Raw genomic sequence first — 13,048 nt, forward strand, 5'->3', positions numbered from 1 at the left:
TCCAAAGACAGCTGCTCTGGCATAGATCTCATCCCACAGACTCTTCTTGCAATATGATGCTGACACTCCTCCATCAAGGGGGGTGGTCTGTGTTGTTGCCTCTGGGAAGACCTCCCGACACTGCTATAGAAGCGTAAAGATGGCTGGAAATCAAGATGGTCACACCAGTGCCTCAGCAAGGCTTGACTTGAAGACATTTTTCTCTTCCTAATTCTCAAAGCCCCCTCCTCCCTTTCACTTGTTTTTCTGTACAATCCTTTGTTCCATGTCAATATTGACATCTTGTTGATCTCAATGTACACTTAGTAACAGGACTGGGATGGCCAGTGCCAGCACTAGTCTTGAGACAGCTTGAAGACAGAATGGAACGCGACCGGCAGCAAGTACCAGATTCCTGCTGAAACCATCCAGATCGTGTATTTTCTTTTTCTATATATCTTTTTTTTAAGGATTTTATTTATTTATTTGACAGAGAGCTAGCAAGAGAGTACAGCAGGCAGAGGAAGAGGGAGAAGCAGACTCCCCGAGAAACAGGGAGCTGGATGCAGAGCTCGATCCCAGGACCCTGAGATCATGACCTGAGCGAAAGGAAGATGCTTAACCAACAGAGCCACCCAGGCACCCCAGATCCTGTATTTTCTTATAAAACTCCTCAGCCTTTTCCTGGGAGTGGGTGGGCAGTCCTGGAGGCATTAGCCTGCCTCCTTTGCCTGGCAAAGTAATAAACTATCTTCCTTCTTTATGCCCAGACTATCTTCGTGTTACGTACTTTGTCTGGAGAACACAGAGGTTGGTTTTCTTTTTAAGATTTTATTTATTTATTCATGAGAGAAACATACACACAGAGAGAGAGAGAGAGAGGCAGAGAGAGAGGCAAGCTCCATGCAGGGAGCCTGGTCTGGGACTCGATCCCGGGTGTCCAAGGTCATGCCCTGGGCTGCAGGCAGGAGCTAAACCGCTGAGCCACCCAGGGATCCCAGAGGTTGGTTTTCAATAGCACTTTGTAATCGCCTTGATCAGGAGAATGTAGCAGAAGTGATTTTATATAATTCCTGGAGTTAAGTCATAAAAAGTGGTGCAGCTTCCACCTAACTCTCTTGAGCTATGTCCCTTGGGAGCAGTGAGCTGCTATGTAAGAAGTTTGGCTATCCTGCAGCTGCCATGCTGAAAGGTCCATATGGAAAGGTCAAGTGGAGATAGAGGGTCATGCCTTAGGAGCCCCAGCAGCCCCATATTCTCTCCTCCAGATGTCTGAGTTGAGTGAGCCTTCAGATGATTCAAGCTCTCAGGCTGTGAGCAATCCCTGCTAACATGGAGAGAGCAGAAATGAGCTGTCCCTGCAGAACTCTGCCTGGATTGCAGATTTGTGAGCAAAATACTGTTTTAAACCCCTAAATTTTGGGATGTCTGGGTGGATCAGTGGCTGAGCGTCTGCCTTTGGCTCAGGGCGTGATCCTGGGGTCCTGGATCAAGGACTCCCTGTGGGGAGCCTGCTTCTCCCTCTGCCTGTGTCTCTGCTTCTCTCTCATGAATAAATAAATAAAGTCTTAAAAAAAAAAAAGCCCCTAAGTTTACCGGCGTTGTGCAGTAATAGATGATCAGAACATCAGATGATTGGAGCATCAGTTGTTGAGCACAATCCCATTCTTCCATAATCTTCATTCCTACATAGCTTTTCAGTGGTTTCTATTAATATTCCTTAAGTGTTACAGATTTGAGTCCAAGCACTGGTAATTTTTCCACCCACGTACCAGTTGATTAATTTACTGATTCAGAGACTTCCCTTCTCCAGCACCAGCTGCCTTTTCCAATTGCCCACTGCTCCTCAACTGGAGAGTGGGCACCCAGCTTCTGCTTTCCTTTTTTTAAAAAAATTTCTTTAAAAGGTTTTATTTATGAGAGACACAGAGAGAGAGAGAGCGAGAGAGACACAGACAGAGACACAGGCAGAGGGAGAAGCAGGCTCCATGCAGGGAGCCTGATCTGGGACTCGATCCCAGGACTCCAGGATCACACCCTGGGCTGAAGGCAGTGCTAAACCGCTGAGCCACCCAGGCTGCCCAGCTTCTGCTCTTTTACTTAGTAGAGACGTGGCCATAAACAAGTCTCTTCTCTGGACTTAGGTGGTGCCACCTGTTCAGTGAGAATAATATGTGTCTTCCTGAATGGAGAACGATAGATTAACTTCTAAGATCTTTGATTCCAACTAGTATGCATCAGACAAAACCACAGAGTAAAATGAGTTTTTAGAGAAAGTTTTCTGTTATGTAAAAAAAGGAGGACTTAAGGCGATGTCCAAAAATAATATATAGAACTATCTGGGGAGAAACCTATGATGGAACTGTTGGTCACATGACACTGTCAAGTTTAGGAAGGTGGGAGAGAAGATGTGACTTAAGTTACATTATGGAGAATGAAGAATAAAATTACGTTGATGTGCACCTATTGTCAAGAAATTTAAAAAAAGATAACATAGCCATGTAGATGGAATGCCTTCATTAAAATAGTCACGTAAGGAAGAATCACAGATGTTATGATAGCAGGAGGGTCCAGTTTGATGGTGGTAAAAGGAACGGCGGGGCAGAGTTTGTAGGCAAGTTCTGATGATTGAAAGGGCGAGATGAACATGCTAACCTGGACTCAGACAAGTACAACACAGCCACAAACATGGCAAAAGAATGGAAAAGCTAACCGATGTTACAGAAAACAGCTGTTCCTCACCGTTTCCTTCCTTTAAATTCCATCACATTCTTGTTCTCATTACCCTGAGAAGCAAAACATTACATTTTGTGGGAGCATATTAAGCAAAGTTCAATTCCCAGTTGTTCGGAGTGAATGATAATTTGGACCAAGGATAGACTAGGCATTTTTAGGCAATTTGCATTATCAAGGAAGAGGATAGAAAAGTGCTCGTAGGATGTTTCCTTAGCCTCCCAAGGAAAGCTATTGACCAGTGAACTTGCAAGTATTTTTCTGGCCAATGGTATAACCCTGTATGTGCTTGTATGGGGAGGAGCTGGAAAACTGAGGAGACCAAGGTCTGGTTGGATCTCCCTGACAAATGCAAAATCTGGGCAGTTCATAGTAATCTGAATTCCTTTTTCCCCTCAGACTTATTTCCTCATCCCAAATTCATCTTAATTTCAAGCACATTAAATTAACCCAGCACATTAAATTATCCCCAACAAAGATAGAAACTTTACAGATCTCTTCTGAGTTCTTCTTTTTCTAAGTTTTGAGATCATGGTTTCAAGAGTCTTAACAGGTAAAGGCAAATTATAGGATTTGTAATAAACGATTTGTAGTATTATTGAAGCATGCCCAACCTTCAGTGCTACATTCTCTGTCCTTTTTGTGCCCTCCCTTGTAGCAACCTGGTGTGACTCTCTTCCTTTAGTTGGTCCCTAATGTATTCCTAGTTTCTGGCACAGACACATAACTCCTACCTTCACCTCTGTGCTTTGTTTTCTCATGGTTGATGGGAGAATGCTTTTTCCATGATGTTGGATAGAATAAGCCTTAGAATATCAAAGAAGAGTCTGTTTGCTATGGAGGGGGTACTCATGTTCTGGAGGGAGAATTGGCCCAGGAAAGAGATCATGTGGCTCCAAATTTCAGCTTGAACAAAGGCTTCCCAAGCCTGGTCAAAGACCTGAAAATGCCACCTCCCTTCTATGCTCCCTGCCTCGACTTTGTCACTAAGGTGGCAGAGGCGTTGATGCTGGTCAGAGGCCGCTGCCTCCTCCAGCAGAGCATAAGATGATGACCTTTCATTTTAGTATTCCTAGTTTACACTTTTTACAGTTTTCATTAAATTCCAGTTAGTTAAGATACGGTGTGATATTAGTTTCAGGTGTACAGTATAGTGATTCAGCACCTCCGCACATCATCCTGTGCTCAGCACGCCAAGCACCCTCCATAATCCCCATCACCTGTTCTCCCATCCTCTCACCACCTCCCCTCTAGCAACTATCAGTGTGTTCTCTACAGTTAAGTCTTTCTTGGTTTGTCTCTATTTTCCCTTTGTTCATTTGTTTTGTTTCTTAAATTCCACTTATGACTGAAATCATATGGTATTTGTCCTTCCCTGACTGATTTATTTCACTTAGCATTATATTCTCTAGCTCTATCCATGTCATATAAATGGCAATATTCCATTCTTTTTTATGGCTGAATAGTATTCCATTATATATATATCATATCTTTTTGATCCACTAGTCAATTTTTAATTTTTTATGATTTTATTTATTTACTAATGAGAGACACACAGAGGGAGGCAGACACAGGCAGAGGGAGAAGCAGATTCCCTGTGGGGAGCCCCATGTGAGACTCAATCCCTGGACCCTGAGATCACGCCCTGAGCCAAAGGCAGACACTCAACTGCTGAGCCACCCAGGCGTCCCTCCCTTAGTTTTTTTAAAAAAAGATTTTATTCATCCATCTGACAGAAAGAGAGAGAGCATAAGCAAGGGGAGCAGCAGGCAGAGGGAGATGGAGAAACAGACTCCCTGCTGAGCGAGAAGCCCGTCACAGGGCTCAATCCCAGGACCCTCAGATCATGACCTGAGCGGAAGGCAGACGCTTAGCCAAATGAGCCACCCAGGCACCCTCATCAATTTTTGTTTTAAGATTTATTTATTCATGAGAGACACAGAGAGAGGGAGAGACACAGGCAGAGAAGTAGGTTCCCTGTGGGAAGACTGATGTGGGACTTTATCCCAGAACCCTGAGAGCATGAATGAGCCACCAGGTGTCCCCCATTCATCAATTGAAGGATACTTGGGCTGCTTCCATATCTTGGCTATTGTAGCTAATACTGCAATACACATAGGGGTGCATGTATCCCTTTGAATTAGTGTTCTTATAGCCTATGGGTAAACCCCCAGTAGTGTGATTGTTGGACTGTAGGGTAGCTCTATTTCCAAATTTTTGAGGAAACTCCATGCTGTTTTCGACTGTGGCCGCACCAGTTTGCATTCCCTCTAACAGTGCACAGAGTCCCTTCCCCCCCCCCCCCCCACATCTTTGTCAACACCTGTTGTTTCTTGTGCTGTTGATTTTAGCCATTCTGACAGGTGTGGTGGTAGATATTTCATTGTAGTTTTGATTTGTATTGCCCTGATGATCAGTGATGATGGACATCTTTTCAAGTGTCTGTTGGACTCTGCATATCTTTTTTGGAAAAATGTTCACATTTGCCCATTTTTAAATTGGATTAGTTGGTGGTTTTGTTTGTGTGTGTGTGTGTGGAATTGTCTCAGTTCTCTATATATTTGGATACTGGCACTTTATCAGATGTCATTTGCAAATATCTTCTCTCATTCTGTAGGTTTCCTTTTAGTTTTGTTGACTGTTTCCTTCACTTTGAAGAAGCTTTCTATTTTGATGTTGTCCCAATAATTGATTTTTGCTTTTGCTTCCTTTGTCCCAGGAGAAGGCATATCTTGAAAGAAGTTGCTCTGGCCAATATCAAAGAAGTTATTGCCTGTGATCTTTTCTAGGATTTTGATGGTTTCCTCACATTTAGATCTTTCATTCATTTTAAATGTATTTTTGTATATGATGTAAGAAAGTGGTCCAATTTCATTCTTTTGCACATAGCTGTCCAGTTTTCCCAACAGCATTTGTTGAAGAGCCTGTCTTTTCCCCAGTGGATGTTCTTTCCTGCTTTGTCGAAGATTAATTGACCATAGAGTTGTGGGTTTATTTCTGGGGTTTCTATTCAGCTATTTTGCACTCAGCATTTTCCATAGATGAGAGTGAACAGAACACCTGTAGGCTAGCAGCTCATTGCTCTTAGGCCTAGACACCTGCACTGGGGCTGCTGGAGGACAAAGTCGATTCCCTTGAGTGAAGTAGGGTGGCCAGCAGGCGCTGGTGTGATTTCAGTTACACTCCTGGAGAAGAGTGCTGGTGACTTTCTTGTTGTATAGGTCTTCCTCCCTTGCACCCTCTTTGCTCTAGTCCTGTTGAACTACTCAAGGACACAAGGGATTTTGTCTCTTTTCTTTGCACATGCTGTTCCCTCTTTCTAGGCTTCCCTTCATTTAACTTTTCCTGATGAACTCTCTGCATCCTTCAAGACTCAGCTGAAGTAATTCTTTCTCTGTGATGGCATTCCTAATCTATCTACCTCTTCTGTAGGTTACCAGTATTCCTTATAATATTCTAACACTTAGCATGCTGTATTGCTGATTTTGTATGTCTGTTTCTTCTAGGAGGTTGTGAATTCCCCGAAGGTAGCCCTCATATCTAGCACAGCGCCCATCGTTGATGCTCGCATTCATTTCTTCTTTCAACAAATATTTCTTGAGCACCTAGTGATATTTAGTTACTACTGCCAGGCTCTGTGTCAGCGCTAAAGAAAAAGCAGCAAAAAAAAAAAAAAAAAGAAAGCAGCAAATAGAAAACAGATTCTGTGATGAGAGATAGACAATAAACAAATAATTATTTGTCAGGTGGTATATAATAAAGATGGGTGACAGAACGTCGCAGGCGGGGACATTTTTGAAGGTTGGAACAGTATCTGGCTGCTGTGATAACATACCATAGAGTATGTGGCTTATAAAGCAGAAATTTATATTTCACAGTTATGAAGGCTGGCATCTCCCAGGTCATGGTGCCAGCAGAGTCAGTGTCTGGGGAGGGTCTTTTCATGTAGGCTCATGAAAGGGGCAAAGGAGCTTTCTGGGCTGCTTTAATAAGGGCACTAATCTCATTCATGAGGGCTCTGAATCAGAGGTTAGGGGGCCAGGATTTTAAAATATGAATTTTGAGGGGACAATCCTTAAGCCTATAGCAGCTTTCCCTGCTATAGGAGGTGACATAGTTTGCAAGAAGGATGAATAAAATTCCAGGAGAGATAAACAAGAAACTCTGTGATGAGATACAAAAACTGTATTGTCATTTTGTCATTGTGGACTACACAATAACCACACCTTTTCCTTTAAAAAAAATGCAGTTTATCTTCTGAAAAACTATGGCCAATATAGCATTTAGCAGGTTACAGAAAACTATTTTCTTAATGATTTTCTGGATAAGAGTCAGCAAAGAGAAATATGTTTTTTTCCATCAAGAAATTCACATGACTTTATGTAGGGGGCATCTGTCTTAAGTGCTGGCAGGTCTTCATGTTTATTAGGGTCCATGTAATTTAGGGAATTGTCTTTTGGTCTAAGTGAAAAGCAGGCTAAACTCAATAGTTCTAAGCACTTACAGTTTAGAGCAATGCTCTTTTTTAAGTATGTAGCCACAGGTACAGGTTTGATTATGGTCATAGGAAGAGGCAGAGAGCATAGCCTTGCTCGAGTCCACCCTGTATTGAAATTCCATTCATTCGTTTTCATTTTAATGCTTTACCTGTTTTTGTGTTAATGGATCATAGATATGGCACCATGTCGAGAACTTGATATAACTAATGAAATGGGTCATTCCACTTTAGAGTGAATTTTATTGAAATAATTTTTCTGTGTAGGAACAACTCTTATGATACAATTGAGACTCATCTGTATATGGGTAAGGGTTTCCCTGAACTGACAAGATACATGAAGATTTATTTTAAAACTTTTTTTTTAAGTCCCAAATATTCTAGTTTGAGTTACAGAGATGGAATTATATTGCCATTATTACCATTCCCTTTTATTTTTACACGGAACATATATAAATTTTATATCTCTCAAGATGTCAGTGCTGAAATAATAAGGAATAAGAGGACTGAATTAATATAAAAATGTGAAAATTAAAAAATTTGTGATATCTTTAAAAATTCTGGCATTATTTCTAGGTTTGTTCATTTAAACACTTTTTTTTAAAAAAGATTTTATTTATTTATTCATGAGAGACAGAGAGAGGTAGAGACATAGGCAGAAGGGGAAGTAGTCTCCCTCTGGGGAGCCTAATGCAGAACTCGATCCCAGGACCCCGGGATCATTATCTGAGCAGACGCTGAACCACTGAGTCACCCAGACGTCCCCATTTAAACACTTCTTACACGTTTCTTGTTGGTGAACTAAACATTTTAATGGAGTTCAGTATTCATCCTCTATCAGAAAGCTGGAAAATGGATGATTAGGTGGGTTCCATGTTACAGAACATTATTTGGGTATTTTACTACTAAATTAGCTAGAGCAGATAATGTAATAATTCAAACTTTAGAGTAAAAAAAACCATTGAAGTTTTCATTTTCTGTTATGTCCAGTTCAATTATGAAAATATTTTCAGCTGAAAATACTGAAACCTGGTCATGAAATTGTGTTAACTGTTGATATTTAGAGACAAGAACCAGAAGCTTTGGGTCGCTTGGCCTTTCATAGCTGGTCTTGCTGTGAACATTGTCATGCTACACATTGCCAACTTGTTAGGGTCAGTAAGCTTTGGACGTGACCCATTGGGCTCTGGGAAGGCTGAGATGACTTTGAACTTGTCCCTGTTTATGGGGAAGTGAGATAATAACTTTCCTAGTCAACTTCTTTCTTTCATCTTAGACATGTTTACAGGAGAAATTTAGCTTGACCCTGAACTTTACCCTTGGCTATATGCTGCTTCGAGGCTGGGAAGTTTAATTCATTTATTTTAAAGTGCTACTCACATATCTGTAAGCAGGAAAAAGTCATTTCTCCATATTTTTTACTTTTTTTGGATATAATTAGAAGTAGCAGGATTCAGAGGCTAGTGCTTCCTGACAATGAGACCAACAAGACAAATAGGCCTGGACGCTTGGAGGAAGTTGAAAACAGAGACCTGAGTAAAATCCCAGGGGGTGCAGGTATTGTGCCCAAATTATCAAAGCCCATGATGACACTGAAGGTGCTAAACTGGATGTATAATACTTAGATATAGTATTGACATATTCAGGTGGTTGTTTTTGTAATAAAATTTTTTAAAATTTGAAAACATACAGAAAATAATCAGCTGTTTAACATTACAAATTTAGTGTAAGCCCTGTGCCCCTCTTTCTGACCCCGTTCTCTTTCCTCCCTCTCTACAGGTAACCAGCAGCTTCAGCCAACTTACTGTTTATTGTTTCCAGGTAAATGGATGTATTTTAGTGTCCAAAAATAATATGGTAATAATATATAAATTTTGTGTGTATGTTTATCAATTAGGATAACTCATGGAACGTAATTGTAAAGCAACTTTATTTTTGTCTCTAATATTATTTTTGTTCCTTTACATTGATGTGTTCAGTGGGTATAGCTCTTCCCCTGTCCCTGCATGAAAACTGAGGAAGGTCTATTATTATTACTCTTGTCACTCTTCTGTTGAAAAAAAAAGTCCCTTTTTGATCTTTATAAGTCACAAAACACAGTCCCAATTCAGGAATGAAAATGTCCAGTTTGTTATAGTCAAAACCCCCTCTGGAGAATAGTACCACCTTGGGGGCTTAGCATTGGCCTCTGTGTGCCATTTGGGCCTCAGCAGTGGCAGTAGCCAGATGGGTCATAATGAGAGGAAGGCTATGCTGTTGAGTCACATGTAGCCACCATCCCTGCTGCCATGACCATGTTACATGGTCCCAATGAGCAAGCACCAGGGGGGAATCTGACTGACATCAAAGGACTTTCCACTTCCACACTGAGAGCCTCTCTGCCAGGGGGGCTATCTGGTGGGTATTTACATGGTATATGGATTGCTTCGCATGCTGAGACCATTCCCAGGGGTTCTTCCACGGAGTGTTCCTCTACTCTTCAGCCTTCCACTTTTGTCCTCCCTGGTTCCTAAGCAGTGGGCCAGCTAGCCACTCCCATGAATCTGTGTACCATGCTCAGATTTCCTGCTCATTCATTTCTCTCATCAGCTCAATCCTACTGGAAACCTTGGGCCACGGTAACATGGTTGATGCCGTCCACAGGGATCAGTTTTCTAGAACCTAAAGGATCACACAGAGGAGAAAGGATCTGGAGGGGCAAAAGGAGACTATCCAGCCCCCTGTACAAGCTTGAGTCTGCATTTGGGTCTCTATTCTGTTCTGTTATTCTGTGAGTTTGTCCTTGTATCAGTACCACACGTTAAGCACTACAACTCAATATATCTAGTTATAGGGCAGGTCTCTTCACTTTTTCTAGAGTCAGCATGTCAAGTTCCATAAAAAAACCTTATTAGGACTTTGTCAGGCAAATAATTTTTTAAGTTCTTAATAAGCCTGTCTGTAGAATAAATTGATTAGACTAAATTTTACCCTAAATGCTTCCTCCAGTCCCAGAGGCATTTTTAATTTCTGCCTTTAACTGTTACATATAGTTAGTATGCAGCTGCAGTATTATCCTGACACTACACATTACCTTGTTAAATAGAAAAATTGTGGTCACTTCAAAATCTACATAGTATTTGAGAATAGAAATCAATGTACACAAGCAACTTTCTTTCCTCCTCAGAGTTTTCTCACAGAGTCTCTATCAAGGATCTGATTATTTTTATTTTTATTTTTATTTTTTTTTTTTAAATCTTTTTTTAAAATATTTTTTTCTTTATTTATTTATGATAGTCACAGAGAGAGAGAGAGAAGCAGGCTCCATGCACCGGGAGCCCGACGTGGGATTCGATCCCGGGTCTCCAGGATCGCGCCCTGGGCCAAAGGCAGGCGCCAAACCACTGCGCCACCCAGGGATCCGGATCTGATTATTTTTAAAATGTAGCTCTTGCCGGCAGGGGTTGGTAACATTTCTGTCAATATGGTTTCTGTTGGGAATTCTGGTTACTTAAAAAGGTGATTTTTATCCCATCTTGATGTGGTTCCTTCATATCATTAGACGTGAAGTGAAGATCTTCTTCTGCAATATTAAAAATGCCCACAATATGCTGCTAGGCTTTTTCTGTCCTAATTAACTGAAGCATCACTCATTGTAAAAATAGACAGTCACATCTACAATAATGTCGGTTTTTCAAGCAAACCGTCCTTCAAACGTCTAAGAAATTAGGAACTGGACTAAATAAAACATTTGTATGTTGTATGAGATACACAAAAATATGCAAATGTGCACACCAATCCTTTAACTGGGAGGAAAAGGGTCACATTACATTTGAGTCCTTGTATATCACAGCATCTAAGCTTCTGTGGTTATGTTGTTTGGCATTTAGTTGTTTCCAGAAGACTAGTTGCCAAAACATTTTGAGTACAAATTATTATGTTTATTTCCTGGCAATAAATTGGTCTGTGAAAAAAAATTGGCCTATGAAAATATGATGTAAGAAAATATATACATGAACAGAAACACTAAAATCGAGAGCAACAGACCTGGCAGCCAACAGACTGATTTTTAGCCCCTCCCCTTTTTAAAAAGACTTATTTTAGAGACAGTGCGAGAGAGCACATGAGTGGAAGGGGCAGAGGAAGGAGAGTCTCAAGCAGACTCCCCCTGAGCGTGAAGCCCAACATGAGGGCTTGATCTCACAACCCTGAGATTACGACCCAAGCCTAAACCAAGAGTGGATATTTAACGGATGTTAAACCAGGCAGCAGCCCCCCCACCTTTTTTTTTTTTTTTCAAAAAAAGCTCTGTGTAACTGAAACAAAAACAAAAAAAAAATTCTCCAAAGACAAGGTGATTTATGATTCTCAAGATTAAAGATTTCACATAAAAAAGTGACAGTTCTGCTGGCATAAACTCGTTTTGACAATGACTCTCAACCAAAATCTTTGTGCTGATTTATAAAATTATCTTTTTTGTGAAACGGAGGCTTAATTTTTTATTTTTTAAGTAGGCATTCAGTTTGTACAGGGCTTCCTGTTTGTAGGCAGTATTTCAAGGAACCTTGTATCTGCACCATTTGAGATATACGGGAAGAACTTAGGATATAAGACAGAAGACCTAAAACCTTTATAACAGTCATAAAATTCTGTATTTACTCATTTTGAAGCAAACTATTCTAGAATTTAGGTGGTACAGAATCATTTTGGCATTCACGGGTCGCTGTCCTTATTTGCTATCTTATACACATTTCCAAGTTTTGAGTACTGTGGAGTACTGCTGTAAACTACTCCCTACAGCTTTGGTGGGAGGAATAACATCTTTCAACCTTACACATATGCAGGTTAAAGTTGGTCACTGTGTAATGATTCTATGTATTGGTCTATCCTCTAGCCAAGCACAGATGAGGATGGGGATCACTTATTGGCAATGTCAGGGATACACAGAATAAAAAAACGACAGAGTTGGAGGCTTACTCATTATTTACATATATACATATTTCAGATTTTTTTTAATGCAATTACTTTCCCTGAGAATTCCTATCTGCAGGGGAAAGATCACTGGAATCCTCAAGAGTAGTTATCTCTGTGCAAAAGTGTATTCTAATGGACTTTAAGCCACAGATACCTTTCCAGTCTTAGAACTTTACAAGGGGAGTATACAAGACACTATCTTATGAAGTCAAACACCTTAGATGTAGTCAAGTAACTCTGCTAATGACTGATCAACCTATATCTTATTCACTTAACAAATATGAGTATTAAGTATATGTATCACCCTGAATAATGGTGCTTCAGAGTTAGGGGTAGATGCAAGGTAACTAGAAACTCCTGCCCTCGTGGAACTAGAAAGATTAGGTAGGGTAGGAGACACACAGCAAGGGGAAGGGAGATCAATATATACATCAAATATAGCACTAATACTCTGACCTCCTGTATATGGACTTAACAAAATAAAAAAGCATGCTATTCTTGAGAAATGATGGTTTTATGCTAAGAGCCAGGGTCCAGTGGAATATGGAAGGAACTTATTAATTCAAGTCTTATGATGTTCTTTATAAGTACCATTTACTACTAGTATAATTGGGTAGAGAAGAAAAGCTGAAAATTTTATAAAGAAAATAATCTCGGGACGCCTGGGTGGCTCAGTGGTTGAGTGTCTGCCTTTGGCTCAGGGCATGATCCTGGGGTCCCACAGGGAGTGCCATGTCAGGCTTCTTGTGGGGAGCTTGCTTCTCCCTTTGCCTGTGTCTCTGCCTCTCTCTCTCTCTCCCATGAATGAGTAAAAAAACAAAATTCTCACAAAAGTCAGAATATGGACTATATATATATTTTTGGACTATATTTTTATATTGGTTTTCT

This window comes from Vulpes vulpes, chromosome 7 (assembly GCF_048418805.1).
Source record: "Vulpes vulpes isolate BD-2025 chromosome 7, VulVul3, whole genome shotgun sequence".
NCBI classification, from domain to species: Eukaryota; Metazoa; Chordata; class Mammalia; order Carnivora; family Canidae; genus Vulpes; species Vulpes vulpes.